Source organism: Mytilus californianus, unplaced genomic scaffold (assembly GCF_021869535.1).
Source record: "Mytilus californianus isolate M0D057914Y unplaced genomic scaffold, xbMytCali1.0.p SCAF_14, whole genome shotgun sequence".
Classification (NCBI taxonomy): domain Eukaryota; kingdom Metazoa; phylum Mollusca; class Bivalvia; order Mytilida; family Mytilidae; genus Mytilus; species Mytilus californianus.
In genome coordinates this window covers 5,766,482-5,784,129 of record NW_026262626.1, presented here as the reverse complement: position 1 = coordinate 5,784,129, position 17,648 = coordinate 5,766,482, and the positions used below count along the sequence as shown (strand labels likewise).

At 33.1% G+C, this 17,648-nt stretch overlaps 1 long non-coding RNA gene across 1 annotated transcript; it reads left to right on the top strand.

The window, feature by feature from the left end:
* Nucleotides 1-7,353: 7,353 nt before the first annotated feature.
* LOC127724098 (uncharacterized) lies at nucleotides 7,354-9,186 on the top strand. The gene is made up of 3 exons (XR_007992324.1): nucleotides 7,354-7,436; nucleotides 8,216-8,263; nucleotides 9,004-9,186. It is a non-coding gene; the product is annotated as an uncharacterized LOC127724098 (long non-coding RNA).
* Nucleotides 9,187-17,648: the final 8,462 nt, after the last annotated feature.

Here is a 17,648-nt window from a genome sequence, read left to right as displayed (position 1 = left end):
TTTACTTTCATGGATAAATGAAAATTGAGATTTGTGATTTGGCCAGTCTGCAAACAAATTAATGGAAAATTTATACTTCGTTTAACATCAAGGTTTACCTTTATCCACAAAAATTAGTATCCAGCAAAGGTTAATGAATCCACAGTAGTTTGCCACTAGAAGTTAAACAGCATTACTTACTTTCATCTAAATGAGGAATATTCTATTGAGATGTCACATTGCATTCAAGATATGCATATGATTAGAATTTTTCTCAGAATGGTAGGTTATTAGTCCCCTACCGACAAAGTCAAAGGGGACTTTAGGTTTGCACTCCGTCCGTCTGTCTGTCCTGTCAGTCCGGCAAATCAGTTTTCCACACTTTTTTACTTCATGCTTGAAGATATTGATTTGATATTTGGTATATTGTTTTTTCATGACAAGTTACAGATCAAGTTCGTAATTTGTTCCGTTCTGATAATTTTGTGCAGAGTTATGGTCCTTGGACTTAAAAATTAACTCAAATATTCGGTTTTCCACACTTTTTTCCGTCATTCTTGAATATATTGATTTAATAATTGGTACATTGTTTTATCATGACAAGTTACAGATCAAGTTCGAATTTTGTTCCGGTCTGATGATTTTGTGCAGAGTAATGGTCCTTGGACTTAGAAAATTCACTCAAATAATCAGTTTTCCATACTTTTTTCGTCATGCTTGAAGATATTGATTTGATAATTGGTATATAGTTTTATCATGACAAGTTACAGACCAAGTTTAAATTTTGTTTCGTTTTGATGATTTTTTGCAGAGTTATGGTCCTTGGACTTAGACAATTTACCTAAATTATCAGTTTTCGTCACTTTTTTCGTCATGCTTGAAGATATTGACTTGCTATTTGTTATATATAGTTTACACCATGACAAGTTATAGATCAAGTTAGCATTTTGTTCCAGTACAATTAAATTTAACCAGTAGGGGACTATGTATTGCCATGCAATACTCTCAGAATGCTTGTTGAACTTGGTATGGCAATTCAGCTGACAAATTTTTCATGGTTTTTTAGCTCCCCTAATTGATAAGGCTGTGTGAGCTCTTGCCATCCCTTTGCGTCCATTGTCTGTTCGTAGTATGGTGTAAACTTTTTCAAATATCTTCTCTGAAATCACTGGATCAATTTCAACAATCTGCATGATCCTTATGTTTAGTATAAAGCTTATTCTGGTCAGTCGACAAACATAGCTAAAAGTAGGAACATGAGGATAAAATGCATTTATTAGCTGATATCTGAAAAACCAAAAGCAGTTAGAACAAATCTGACAGGGTTAAAATGATCTGCAGGTCAAGGTCTATCTATGAAATTATCAGAAATATCGAACTACACATTTTGGAGTTCTTGCCTCTGAAATGTTGAATTTCAGTTTTTGCTTATCTTGAAAATTATAATGGAGAGAAATTTTACACAGTAGAAATGATCAGAACAATAAGATCTACAAATGAGTCATCGTGGACGAATTGTCAAAAGGAGTAATTGGTGTTGGAGAAATAATTTTTCTCTTTTTTTGCAGAAACTAGAATAGAGAGAAGCAGTTATTGCCCTTGAAATACTCATTTTTTTTTATTTTTTGGCAGACACTTATTATAGATGGAAAGAAATTGTGGAAAGCTGAAGTTTTCAACAAAATGAGATCTACACAAAAGTCAACGTAACAGAAATTGTCAATTGACTGCTAATAGAAGTTATTGCCTTTGTAGAATGGTTTTATACAGTTTTTTGCAGAAATCATAGATGAAGAGAAATTGTTAAATGCACAGATACTTGCCACAATAAGATTTACAAGATTCAACATGCACAGGCACTTGTCTCTGAAAAAAAACCCTTTATAATTTAATATAGTTATTTTTATGCCCCTGAAAAAATGCTGAAATATTCGTTTCTGTTCTCTAACTTTAGTTAGCCTCAGCCAAATGTTATGAAACTTATGCACAATGCTAATTACCACAAAACACAGATCAAGTTCGAATTTTGGTGGTGTCACTTTTACAGTTCTAGAGTTGTGCCCTTTACAAATGGAAAAATTGCTGAAATTTTTGTTTCCGTTCTCTAACTTAAGTTTGCCTCAACTAAATGTTATGAAACCGTATACGCAAAAGTTAAACTTATGAAGTCTTCTCCCATGAACAATTTATAACAATAGAATTTTTTACAAAGCATGCATGCAAACAATACATTATATATGAGGGGCATGATAGGGGGGGGGGGGGTCTCATCACGATTCACGATTCACAGAAAATAAATTTCCATGATCACGGATCACGAAAATATAAAAAAAAAAAAAATCTGTAGAAAAACGGATCACGATAGCGAAAGTGCGCCGATCACGAAGAACGAAAATAACCCATCAGGCCCCTCATATATTGGATATGTAAAAAGATGATGTGAATGGTTGTAGATACACAATATACATGTATATGCACTTTAGTGTGCTGTATTACACAATTAGAAACCTCTTTGACTCTTTAATAAATTCATATACATTCTTTAAAATTCTTTCATGTTCATCATTAATTAATGACGAATCACCGGAGGTTAAGATGTTCAAATTTAGTAGAGAGTTCTCTGGTAACCAGTTCATATAATTAGATAGTTTGGTTCTTATATTCGTATAATTAGGACATTCACAAATGAAGTGAAATGAATCTTCACGCTTAGCACCACAGCTACAAGACGGATCTGAAATTATATTGACTCTGTTAAGATCATAATTCAAAAAAGAGGCTGAGCATCTAAGTTGAGTCAAAATGATGTTGAGTTTACGATTGCCAAATTTATAATGTTTAGGTACTTGGGCTTTTGAATTCAGTTTTAAGATTTTTTAATTCGGTTTTAAATTTACCTAAAGAGTCAATGTTGCGGGTCACCACATTAAGGTTATTCCACAGTCATGCGTATAGTTGAAGGTATGAAGGATTCTTGGGTCAATGAAAAGTCTACAAAAAGGGTATATTATATCATTCCCATTACGTAAGGGGTAAACAGCTGTACTTTGGATTGATGGTGGAATTAAATTACAAAGATAGGCTGGTGCATTATTATGTTGAATATTATAAAATAATTGTAACTTCCTCCTTTCTCTTCGTTCAGCTAGAGTTCCCCAACCAATCTCATCATAAATAATTCTACTACTAGTTAAAATAGGAAGACCTATTAAAATTCTGGCTGCCTCAAGCTGCAGTTGCTCTAATTTGTTACAATAACCCACACCCATATTATCCCAAACTTCACAGGCGTATTCGAGTAACGGTCTTATAAAAGTCAAGTATAGCTTTTCTAAGTTATTCCTACTTAATCTGTACTTTAGTTTTCTAAGTACATTCAAATGTTTCGATACATTTTTTATGATACTTTCCACACGAGTGTTCCATTTAGCATCTCTACTAAATGTAACACCCAAGTGTTTATGAAAATCTGTAATTTTATGCTGCGTTCACACGTAATTCGAATTCGATTCGCATTAACTAATTCGAGTTAGTTTAATTCGCATTCAAAACGTTTAACGTTCAAATGTAAATTCTAATTCGAATTGCAATGCGCGTCAAATTCGCTTTACTGTCCTAACGACGTTAACTTTTAATTCGTATTAACAAAAACGCATTTCTAATGCGAATTGGATAATGCGATTTAGCCAATTCGAATCAATTCGAATTAAAAAAGAAGAGTGTGTGAACGCGATTAGCGAATTCGATTCGAATTAAATGTACGTGTGAACGAGGCATTAATATTCTTACTCTCCTATAGAAGTTATTTCCTGTGAATGATGATTTTTATCTTTTTTTGTATTTTTTGTCAAAAACAATTGGAGTTAGAGAGAAACGTTCAAAAGCAAAATAGATCTGCAAGCAAGTCAACATGGCCAAATTGTCACATTAAGTAATAGGATGGATCGCCCTAATTTGTTGCCATAAAGAAAAAAAAATACATCAAAATGGCCGATATATTTTTCCAGGTGCACGATTCAGGCTCTTGGGAATCTCTTGTTATAACAAGAGTGATGAATCAATGTATCTGAAAAATGTACTGGTTATGTGTTTTGTTGAGTCTTTATTGCAATAGCTATTCTAACCCTACGTATTTTAAGCTTGGCCTTTGTAAAACGTAGATTTTACTGTTGCAAATTGAGTTTACCTAGCGACGCGTAGCAGAGCTAGGTAAACGGATATTTGCAACAGTAAAAAAAAGTTTTACGAAGACCAAGCTTAAAATACAATACAGTTATCTCCATTCTAATGCCACATATTAAAATAAATTCTATTTTAGTAAATATTTTGGCTTAGAAATGCCATAAAATTAAAAAGTCAGCGAAACTGTTACATCGCCGTTGGCTTCTAAACAATGTGATGTCATAGGTATACTCCCGATGTCAAACATAAACACTAGACGTATTTACACTTTGTATGTACGCTTCTGAATGGTTTAGATATTGACAGAAAGAAGATTTCGAGACACCAAATGTGACTTTTTTGTTCATTTTTCGAGAAATTACATACCAATGACAATTATCGTTACAATCGAATTACATTAGAATGTGATGTTTTTGGTTTGTTTTTTTTTTGTTTTTTTTTTGTTTTTTTGTCTATTTTTTAAATACTATAAGCAGTAGATCAACTATATTTGGTGTATGGAATGATTGTATGTTGTATATGTCTGTCTGACAGATATCATCTGTCTATAACCTCATTTTCATCGTCAATGTTAAGTTTTTGTTGTTTGGTCTATTTCGCAGATACTATAAGCAATAGTACAGCTGTATTTGATGTAAAAATGAAGAAAAAAAACACGTTATAAATTTGATGTGTCCGAAGCGCTTTTCTGGATTTACCTTCATCAGGAACGCTGAAAGCTGAATATTTGAAAGCCAAGGATGTATAAGAACCTAAACAGTTGAAGAGCTATATAACCAAAAAGGACCTAAAAAAAAATAGCCAAATCCATCTAAGGTCAACTTTGCGTGATAGAGTTGAAACCTTAGTTTCTAACAATTTCAAAATTTATTAACGGACAATTTTAGAAAGGTTTGTTATAAATCATGTCAGTACCGAAGTACCGAAGTACTGACTACTGAGCTGATGATAACCTCGGGAACTAATAGTCCACCAGCAGAGGTATCGACCAAGTGCTGTAGAAATAAAAACAACACGTTATAAATTTCAAGCGTCCGAAGTGCTTTTCTGGATTTAAGGTGTATATGTCTGTCTAGCAGGTTTTATCTGACCTTGACCGTTTTTCATGGTTCATTGGTCAATGTTAAGTTTTTCCAGTTTGGCCTATTTCTCATACATGTATACTATAATCTGGAGGGCCACTATATTTGGTGAATGGAATGATAATAATGTGTGCATGTCTGTCTGGCAGAATTCGTCTGATCTTGACCTCATTTTCATGGTTCATTGGACAAAATTGAGTTTTCATGATTTATGTTAAGCAGTTACTATAAGCAATAGCTCAACTATAATTGGTATATGGAATGATTTTTAGGTGAACATGTCCGTCTGGCAGGGTTCCTCTGACCTTGACATCATTTTCACTGTTTATTTGTCAATTTTTAGGTTTTTGGGAAGGGTTGTTTCGGTTCTCATATCCTATAAGCAATATGTCAACTATATTCGGTGTTTGGAATGACTGTATTGTGTTCATGTTGTCTGGCAAGGTTCATCTGACCTTGATATGTCTGTTTCTCGGATAAATGTACTATAAGCAATATCTTGCTATATTCGGTATATGGTATGAAATTCAATCATGATAAGTACAGCAGGCGATTCCTTTTCAGCGTGTACACGCTTGTTACTGTTGTGCTGTTACACCACTGTCGCGGCCAAGGTTATGGTAGGTTTAGGCTAAAGAATATCACTTAGATAAACGACTAGAACTGACGAAAAATGGAAAATCATACTGACAAATTTAAAAATATACGTCGCCTCATCATATCTTTAATACCTTGTAAAGAATTAATTTTAACACATTTATCCTAAACGGTGCTTTTATTTGCGAGCTGCATAGGAAAACTCACAAATATTCAAACCAATCACACGCATATCGGTAAAAAAGTTGGATACCATTTTCTTTTGGAATGTCTAAAATGTAATGAACCCCTTAAACGTCGACTAAAATTAGGCTTGAAAGACCATTCACCAATGGAATTATCGTCTTCAATTGTACGGGAGAATGATACAAGTTGTGTAAAAATATATTGCGAAAGTAATAAACAAATGTTTTAGTAGATGGAGATTATTCTAATTGCATTGCCCTAGCCCTAAACTCATATGACTGGCACACAACTTACGAAAGTAATAAAAACATTTTATTTCTACTAATCTACTAATGTTTTAGTAGATGGAGATTAATCTTCTTGATGCATTCTAATTTCATTGCCCTAGCCTTAAAACTGGCACAAACCGTGCTTATCAGACATTTTTGAGACAAATTTTGAAATCGACCTATTTTATACATGACGCCGTTATCTGATTAGTGCCTGTATGTAATCGGTGAAGATTCTCAGCTTACTTTCTTTTAAATGTAGGTATTATTTGCACATATATATAGTCCGAAATTGCAAAGTTCGGGTTTTGTATCAAATATAAGAGTGAAAGAGAACAAGGTAAGTTCTTAAAACTTTCACAAACATCATACGCGTTCAACAATCATAAAAATGTATAAATGGAGTGGCTAATTTCTCCTGAATTTCACTCGCAGTGTAAAAACCCTAAGAGTTGTTAAAAACTACTGCATGGAATTTGAATATGGCATCGAAGGATACTCTTTTATACCAAAATAAATATTGCTCCACATTCTTCACCCGCTGCCTCAGCTTGTAGTAGCACAATTTGCGAAGTTCAATAATTCTATGTCGGCTATAAAATCGAGAAAACTTTTTTAGTCATCTTTAAGGCACTTGTAGTGAATTGACCAACCAACTCGTGATGAACGGTGACCATAAGACACCTATCATGCATCAGTAAATCATCTTTATGCAGATAAATTTTAAATGAAGCACTGTCATTTTTTATGGGGGGGGGGGGGGGGTGTATTTTGAACGAACGAATACAGGAACCAGGGAAAAACCTTTACATATAACTATTGCGAACATTAAGTGTCCACTGGAATGTTAACTTCCTGTCTGTTATAAAATTATAAAACCTGCCCTCGTTTCTACAAAATATAATAAATCAGATGATTTGGCATTTAAAGAAGTTTGCAAATATATTTGTTGAATCAATATGAAAAACAGAGGTGATTTTTTATACTTAGTATTTTAGTATGCTAAATTGAGGTTTAAATGCATTTATTCCCTGTCGATCATCAAGAATTTATTTTCCTAGAAATTTATTTTTCAGAATTAATTCAGAAGACGACTTGAAGATGAAGCTAACATTACTAATTCTGTCACTATTCATTATTGGTAAGATGCGATGCATTATTTTATGAACATAAGAATATAAAACAGATTTGAGGAAAAAAAGAAGGTACAAAGAAAGTATAACCTTGAATCAAAGAATTCGATACTACACTGTATAAATTGTGTTGAGATCATAAACACATTTCTAAGCACATCTTTTGTGCTCTTTTTTACGTTTTTGTCTAAATGTGTCTCAGTTCTAAACATGTTTAGGTTGACAACGTGTTTAAGATTGTGTATAGCATCGTGTTTAGCTTAGAAATTGGTGTTTTAAATTCAACGACAAGACACGTTTACATTTAATGTGCTTAGTGAGAAATGTGTTTAGATAATAAACACAATCCTAAACACTTTAAGCACTAAACATGTAATTAAGTGCTTAATTTCTAAGCACGATTTTTAGTGTACGATGCATTCCTTGCTAGCATTTAAACCTCAATTTAGCATAATAAAATACTAAATATAAAAAAACGACATAAAACGCAAGAAAATGGCATAATAAGATTAAATAGAAGAAAAATGCTAAGATACTAAGACTATAAACATATAATAGAGGCTAAATATAGAAGCATATTGTCTACAAAACATTTGACAATACCAGTTGATACATCCAGTTATGAGAAAAGATTGTATATTTCTTAATTCAGTCACTGCATATTATGCACTTTAGTATACTAAGTCTTACTTTGGCTATTTAACAATAAAATATCAAATAAACTGTTTTATATAAGTAATGCAAAACTATAAGAAAATATCAAATTGTTATACTTTTGTCATATCAGGTATGGCTTCAGCCGACATAGCAAGATTTTCTGAGTTGCTTCAAAAATGTAAGTCTTGTTATAATTGTATGGTAAACACATAGTCTACAAAATTTATTACTTATTTAGGGGGGTGCAAAATTATCTGTTTTATCATCTTGTGTACATGCAACCAAAGAATAAATGTTTATGGAACTTTAAGGGATTTTGACGGCCACAATATGATAACATAGTTTTTTTTTTTCATATAATCGACTGAAAATTGGGTTGAACACTTGTAGGCATAGTGATGTTACTGGCTAGACCACTGAAAATATTTAAAAGGTGGTAAAGCATTTAAACGAGGCCTTAAGAATGAGTTTCACATTACTCGAAAAAAAAAAATGCACAGAACATTTTTTTTCTCTCCTTTGCAGAAAACTGAAATATGGGATATTATAAATATACAAAATAATCGGTCACCTCTCTCCTTTTGCAGATATTTCTAAATAGCTTGTATTTTATTTTATGCCCGACACATAACTGTTGCCAATATCCTTTGATCACGTGTCTAATTATTACAGTATTCAGGTTTTTTTTACTCAAAGAAATAACATATAAAAGCAGCACTAAATATCTGTATGGGAAATAACCGGATATTAACCAACTTATCATACATTTGTTTGTACTCATTACTGCAAATTGTAATTAAGATGCCAGTTGTATATATAAAAATATAAAAAAAAACAATTTCAAACTTTTCCTGTGTACGTGCTAAAATGATTTGCATAAACAGTCGTTTGATTTAGAAATTGATATATTCTTTTCAGCTAGAAGACAGGTATCAGAGCCCTTTTGTATAGACGATTTAGACTGTGGATTTTCACCTCTGACTTGCAACACTGCTTGTGTCAACATTCTGAAGTGTTTATTTGCTTTCTGCCACGAGGACAAGGAATGTTGCTGCTATGGTTGCCCTTAGATATCAATAAATTTTGTTTCTCAGAAATATACATGGTATTTAGTGTTCTGTACGTTCATATTTTCTTTTAATAAAATGCTCCGCTGTGCGCAGCTTGATGCGACCGCAGAGGTCGAACCCTGAACAGTTGGGGCAAGAATGGACACAACATTCAAGCTTGATACACACTGACTTTGGATTGTGATTAAATATTTGACACATCATCGGTTTCTGACACAGAATGAATGTGGTCTAAGAACTTATAAATTTTAAATTAACCTATACAAACTATATCATTATTATTTGCTTTTATATATAAATCAGAAATAACCAATTAAAAATGGAAAATTTTAAAGGAAAAAAAAGGAAAAAAAGAAAAAAAAAACCCTTCCCCCAACTTTTGAACCCCCTTATGATTCATCACCCCCAAACTCAATCCCAGCCTTCCCTTTGTAGTATGGTACCAAGTAGTACAATTTCAGAGAGATCCATACACTTGAACACAAGTTATTGTCTGGAAACTAGAAAAATGCTTATTTTTGGCCCCTTTTTGGCCCCTTATTCCTAAACGTTTTAGGCAATTACCCCCAAACTCAATTCCAGCTTTCCCTTTGTGGTATGGAACCTTGTAGTACAATTTCATAAAGATCCATACACTTACACACAAGTTATTGTCCTGAAACTAGAAAAATGCTTGTTTTTTGCCCCTTTTTGGCCCCTAATTCCTAAAGTTTTGGGGAATTACCCCCAAAATCAATCCCAGCCTTCCCTTTGTGGTGAGGTACCTTGCAGTACAATTTCAAAGAGATCCATACACTTGAACACAAGTTATTGTCTGGAAACTAGAAAAATGCTTATTTTTGGCCCCTTATTCCTAAACGTTTTGGGCAATTACCCCCAAACTCAATTCCAGCTTTCCCTTTGTAATATAGAACCTTGTAGTACAATTTCAGAAAGATCCATACACTTACGCACAAGTTATTGTCATGAAACTAGAAAAATGCTTGTTTTTTGCCCCTTTTTTGGCCCCTAATTCCTAAAATTTTGAGGCAATTACCCCAAAAATCAATCCCAGTATTCCCTTTGTAATATGGAACCTTGTGGTACAATGTCAGAGAGATCCATACACTAACACAAGTTATGTCCGGACGTTACAAAAATGCTTATTTTTGGCCCCTAATTCCTTAACTGTTGGTACCATAACCCCCAAAATCAATCCCAACCTTCCTTTTGTGGTATTGAACCTTATGGTAAAATTTCATAGAGATCCATTCACTTAAACTTAAGTTAGAGTGCGAAAACCAATGTGTCTTCGGACGACGACGACGACGACGACGACGCCAACGTCATACCAATATACGACCACAAAAAGGTTTTGTGTCCATGTTTTCTCTGTTGCACGTGGCAGTCTATAATCCCCAACCTTCTCGATCGAGCCACTTTGTAAAGCCAACATATTTTATTTATTGTAAATGTGTTGTCTTCTTCAATATATGCATGACATATTTGCCATTTGAGGTTAAGCAAACAGCAATTTATCCGAAAATAAAGTTTTGGAGTCATCATACAGAAAACCCTGTTCTGAACTAATACGATGTTGTTTATATGGGAGTTATCCATATCCATAACCTTGGACAGTATGCACTAACAACAGCAAGAACTTTTTTGTTTACGTCTTTGTTGGATTTATTTGTTTGTTTGTTTGAATTTTTTAGTCAGTTGTGTTATATGTCTGTGATGTATGTTTACACAGTTTTGGCTGCTGGATCCCAATTATTGTCATATTAACCTTGTATGTCTGTGTTGCTCACCCAATTTATACAAAATAACGGAACTATAAACAATACAAGAGTCTCAGAGAGGTTTAGCTAGCTATAAAAGCAGGTTTAACCCACCATTTTGTTTTCTCTCGGAAATGCCTGTACCAAGTCAGGAATACGACGGGTACCTGTAAAGTGCGAAACGAAATAGAAACGGAAAGAAACAAAACAAACCGAAACGAAATAGCGCAAAACGAAACGAAATGACACGAAATAAATATTTTTTTTTATAATTTTAACATAAATCTCTGCCAAATGTCTTATAATACAATATGTTTGTGTGTTGCAAAGTTTGCATGTATCTGAATTTCATTGTTTTAGTTGGAACAAATCAAATGAAACCGGGGCAGAGGGGCGAACGTTTATTTTCAGGGGGGAGGGCGGGTCACACATACCGGTGCTTACCGTCTAAGTGTTAAGTTTTCACACGTCGTTTTGAATGATAAAAGTTTTTACGGTAACATATTACCCTAGAAAGAAAAAGGGGTGGTACACCTGAGATAAATAATATATATGCGACTATATTTCAGAACTGGGATGTTGAGGACACGCACGTGGGTCTCAATCTAGATTTGGGGTTCTATGACTAAATGAAGGTATACACAGACGTGCCGCTGAAATAGGTTCCCTTTTTATATTTAAATTGTATAAATGGCATACACTGAATTTCACTGAGGTCCAATATCAGTGGGTCAGTAAATTTGCATCCTCCGAATTATAATAGATGTTTGTTTAAATGCTGTTTTATCGTTTTTATTCAAATTAAGATATCAAAACTTGTACTTGGAGCAATCATACCACATCTTCTTATTTATATTGTATAATATGTGATTACTGAGAAAACTATGAATGGGTCATGATTTTGCCATCGGAAACATATTAAGTGTCGTGATTTTTTCTCAAGGTTTTAATTTATGAAATTTGGGTGTTTTTCCACGCTGCACTACTGTACCCGAAATCCCATGTTTAGATAGACCCCCACTCCCCGTGATTAAGAAATAAGCTTCATTAAATGAGAGTGGCTTGAAAGATTTTGAAGCAAACTATTTCAATCCTTATTCTATTGAAAATTAATAGTTTTGGGCTAAACGTTGGGGAAGTTTTTTTTTTATCATTTGCGGATTTATATGGGACATCAATAGATATGATCGTGCCACTTATAACACCCCCCCCCCCCCCCCCCCCTCCTTTTTGCCCTTCCACCCAGGAAATTTACCTTCACGTACTGCTGCACCCGAATTAAACACAGAATGAAAATAAATAATTGAGAATTAAAGATTTTGATGACCCCCCCCCCCCTCCCCCTGCCGAAATTATAATGGTCGTATCATAAAATAATCGGGTTTGACAACAAATTAACCGTGATATGAGGTCATGAAATGCAAGCTGTTGAGTGCCAGTCGGTTTTTCAGGGTTTTTTTTATCATACCCTAAATTATCCGAATTTAACTTGACATAAATCCAATAAAATTTTACTTAGGCAAACATGTGACAAAAGGGAATTTGCATAGAATTACAAAACACGTACCCGAAATCTGACATTCTGACAAAAAGGCTACCCGAAAACTGCTTTCAAGACCATTGCAGACCCGAAAGACCAATACCAACCCGAAATTTCTTGAAACGAACTCACAAAAATGACCAGAAATTTCCTCACATAAACAAACTGTAGTTATCGCCTGTTCACCCGAAAGGAGAGCCATCACTCGTAACCAACGTAGGTTTACACATCCATACCTAGACCTGACAGCGAAATAAAGCGTAAACAATGATCTATAATTGTTAATGCTTTCGTTCGATATGGGTAACTTGCGGCTTAACGTCAGCCCGGGAGCAAATATTTCATGTTCACGACAACAAATAATCCAACATTACGAATGTAAACTTGCTCACACAAAAACATTATTACTACTGAATCATATCCCGATAATTCCACTTTTCCAGTGTGGTAGAATAACTGTTTTTAACCAAATTTTGATATACAAATGTATGATCACACGAAATGTGAGAAAGGTCCCGAATGAGTTTTGGGTAAATAAAGGTTTAAAAAAAATACCAAGGTAAATCAAAAAGGAAAAGTCCATAAAAACTGGAAAAAAATCGAACGTTGCACTTTATCAACCAACGGAACGAATGAAAAACAACTGTCGTATTCGGTTACCTGTAAAGTGCGAAACGAAATAAAAGCGGAACGGAACAAAACGAAACGAAACGAAACGAAACGAAATGGCGCAAAACGAAATGAAATTAAACGAAATCAATATTTTTTTTTTACAATTTCAACTTAAATGTCCCGCTCAATGTCTTTATATGTACCGATACAGGGAAAGGCAGTGAGAACTGATATATATGGGTCCGAAAAGTGCACTACTACCAACACCTTTTCTGCACTGATTTTGGTCTGATTGACCGATGGAGGAACGGACATCACCTTCCTTTTTTTTTAAGTGTGGGGTGTAACTTCTTTGCCGCTTTCCATAAAAGACCTGCAGTATTTATTGCCATTTTTGCAAAAGGAAACATATTTAAAAATACTTAAAACCCTACTCTCCCCCGAATATTATAGTTATAAACCTTGTACTTTCGATCTATGAAGATTTTCCTATATATCTTATACAAAGCCCGTTTTAAGAAGGAAACAATAACTCTTGAGAAAGGAGAATTCAGGTCACATATATTTTATGGAGCACGGGTGCACTCTTTGGCAGTCCCAGTCAACTGCTTCTTACAAAGGACCAGTCATACATTCCCTGCACAAAATTAAAAACTAGAGACTCTAAAGAGCGTTTTTGCTCTTTTGAGTTTCTTACTTTCTATAATAGTTTTTCATATATTAGACGACAAAAACGCAAAAAATGGAAAACATTCGTCATTGAACTTAGAGGGCAATAATTCTAATAAGGGGTTGTCAGACGATTTCAACAATGTCAACTTATTTGTAGATCTCGTCTTGCTGAAAATGTGTGCTTATTTAAGTTTCTGTCGATCTATTAGAATGTGAGACATAGGGATTGCAACCCAGAAGCAGGGACAGCGAAAACTATTTGTTAAAGCTTTATATTTCAGAAGGTAGAAGACCAGGATGCTTCAAACCTTGTAGGCAGATGCCTCGGTTTTACGAAGTTTCATTCTGACGTATGTTCATTGTCCCCTTGACCTTATTTTTATAGTTCAGCGACTGGTTGAATTTCTCACTTATTATGAGTAATAGGTTAACTATATTTGGTATATGGAATATATAATTGTTTATCCTTGCAAGGTCTACATGACTGTCAGACAGGGTTCACCTGACCTCAACCTCACTATAAGCAATAGGTCAACTATATTTGGTGTATGGAATTATTGTAATGTGTACATTTCTGACTGCCATGTTTCATCTCACCTTGACCTCATTTTCACGGTTCATTAGTTTTTTTTTCTGAATTGGTCTATTTTTCAGATACTATAAGCAATAGGTCAACTTTATTTGGTGTATAGGATAATTGTAACCAGTATGTCTAATGGACAGAATTCATATGACCTTGACCTCATTTTCATGGTTCATTGGCTATTGTGAAATTTTCATAGTTTTGTCCGCTTATCAAATACTTTAAGCAATAGGTCAACTATATTTGGTCACAGGCACTTTTCTCTGAAAAAAAGAAATTCCTATATACTTAATAGGAATTTCTTTTTCAGAGACAATTTCCTGTGTATTTGGTGTATGGAATGATTGTAAGGTGTATATTTCTGTCTGGCAGGGTTCATCTGACATTGGCCTCATTTTCATGGTTCATTGTTCCTAATTGGGTTTGGTCCTGTTATACCATACGCAATAGGTTAACTATATTTGGTGTATGGTATGATGTCTGTCTGGCAGGGTTCATCTAACCTTGACCTTAATTACATCGATCATTAATAATGTTAATTTTAGTTGAAACTTTTAGGACAACAGTAGGTGTATCTCATCAATCAGACTATTGCTATCTCTGTCAGATTTTCTCTAATTATAGCAGTTTTCAAGATAATAGACAAAACTTGCATTTTACCCCTATGTTCCATTTTTAGCAATGTTGGCCATGTTGGTTGCCAGGCCAATATATTTTTAAAACTAGATAAGCTAATGATGAGTGTGGCCAAGTTTGATTAATTTTGGCGAAATAGTTTCAGAGGAAAAGTTTTTTGTAAAAGTTAATGGACAATGGATGCCAAGTGATGAGAAAAGCTCACTTTGAATTTTGGCCAAGTGATCTAAAAACAAAATGTAGAGGTCATTGAGATGTCTTAATATTTGGCATTTAATCAGCTGTTGAATTTTAGCTGACAATTTCAGTTGTGGACTCACAATCAAAATTACATTTATAATTATAAATCAGGTATTGAATGAACAAAACAACTGAAAACAACAACATTTTATTCATTTTTTTAACAATTTCTTAAGAAATTATGCAGTGATAAAGTCAATTAAAACAAACTTCAAAAATGTACAAAAAGGTGGGTTTACTAAGCACAAAAAGGTAGAATTATGGATTTTTTTTTCATGTAATGAAAACAAGAATGTACATTGTACATCTTTTAATCATTATTACCTGTTTCTGTACCTACTTTGCCTATAAGCAAAAGAAATGTGGTCAAGTCCTAGATGTTGGTACATGTGTACTAGACTAGTCTATCTTATCATGACAATACATACTTAATGAGGGACTGTTATAATTTATGTATGGATATATACTAAAGGATTTTGGCTTATATGCATTTATGACTTTATCACTTGATAACAATAGACCATTATTGGAACATCAAAAAGATTTTAAGAGCTCACAAATTTGAAAAAAGGACAGTAAATACACAGCTAATGAATCACATGACCTTGTATTAATCACTTAACAGGATGTCTTATGAGTTCAAAAATCTCCTAAATTTACAAGTACACAAACAAACATAAGTTATTCATAGAACAACAACAAAAATTGAAAGCTGAAACCTATTTTTATATTTTCTGGTACATAAGTTCAAATGAATTTCACAAAAAGTGCAATGTAAACCTTAAGATAGGATAAACTAGACAAGTACATTTGAAAAGAAAATATTCCAAACTTTAAAGAAAGAAATCTTTTGATCAAGGAGAAGAAAAAAAAAACTTAATTTAAGTATTTGCCATTTAATTTAATTTAATATTAAAATTCTTAAAAAATATTAAATAATTTTGGCAGGGTTCAAAAAAAAATTCAGAATGAAAACAAAACATAACCATACTTCAAAGTTAAATGGTCATTTCCCTAATTTCATACAACATAAATAAAACTGAATGGAAAATCAATCAAGTGCAAATTTTGAGGTGTATCAATAAAACTTGTACTATACTCAGGGCTCAGGGGCAGATCCAGCCAACAGAATAAAAGGGTGTGTGTTCCAACCATATGCCCCCCCCCCCCTTTTGGATCCGTCACTGATACTTATATAGACAATTAATATAAGACAACTTCATTTTATATTGTGAAAAAAAAATATGTATACAACCTGACTAGCATTATCATAAAATACTTATCGTGAAAATTGTACTAATATAAAGTTATGTATTTGGTCCTGGAAACAAATATTTGCATCACAGGAACTTATCTCTGAAAAAAATTCAGAGACAAGTGCCTTGTGATTTTTATGCATGCATAAAAGGAGATGTGAGGCATGTCAATGAGACAGCAGCCCATAATCACAAAAGCATATCTGGAGTTTAACATTTGGACTTCAACAATGGATAAATGTCTATACAATATGTACAATAAACATATAATGAACACAAATTTAATAACAAAATGCCCACATGAATATTGGATAAAATTATTTACAGAATTATTTGTGAATAAAGGCAAGAAAAAAATTCATACATAAAAAGTGTATAGAGTTAGTCTTGCTGACTTTTTTGTTTCTCTATTTCTCTTTATTTGTTAGTTTTAAAAATTATTTGGAATTCAAGTCGATTCAGACAATTATTGTTTTTTTTTCATGATTTATTGCTAATAATTTTAACAAACAATAATTTCTCTTCTCAATCAAGTGCAGCAAATGTCAATTTTTGTTGGTATCTATTTTGTTGTAGAAACAGCCGTTTGGTATTTCTAAAAGAATTTTATATGTTTTACTTACTCTAATTTTTTTCTTTTATTTAAAAAATGTGTTTTTGTTTTAATAAGAAAAACCAACATACAATTCTAATAATTGCAGTTGAGTGTTATTCGATCTAATTAAATCTCCACACTTGCTCATTTTTTTTTATTCTTCGTCGCTGAGTGTGGAAATTTAATTTTAATTAGATTGAGTGTTATTAATTATTTGATGATAACTTATTCTATAAAACTGTTTGTTTCAAACTGACAGAATATGAAATCTGCATTGATTTATCAGGATTTCTTTAGCTTACATTTTACATTTCACACAATAGTAAATTAAAATACTTAAATCATTTGATATTTTGTCATATTTACTGTAAATTCAGAAATTATTGCGTGCATTTATTATTGCGATTTTGTTATTTTAGACTAAAATGCGATTTTTATTTTTGCGATATTGAGAAAAATCCTGTTTAATTCATATAAAAAATTTCAAAATGCGAGTTTAAATTATTGCGATTATTACCCTGTCACATTTTTCGCAATAATAAAAACATCGCAATAATTTCTGAATTTACAGTACTTTATCAAATATTTCACATTTGTTT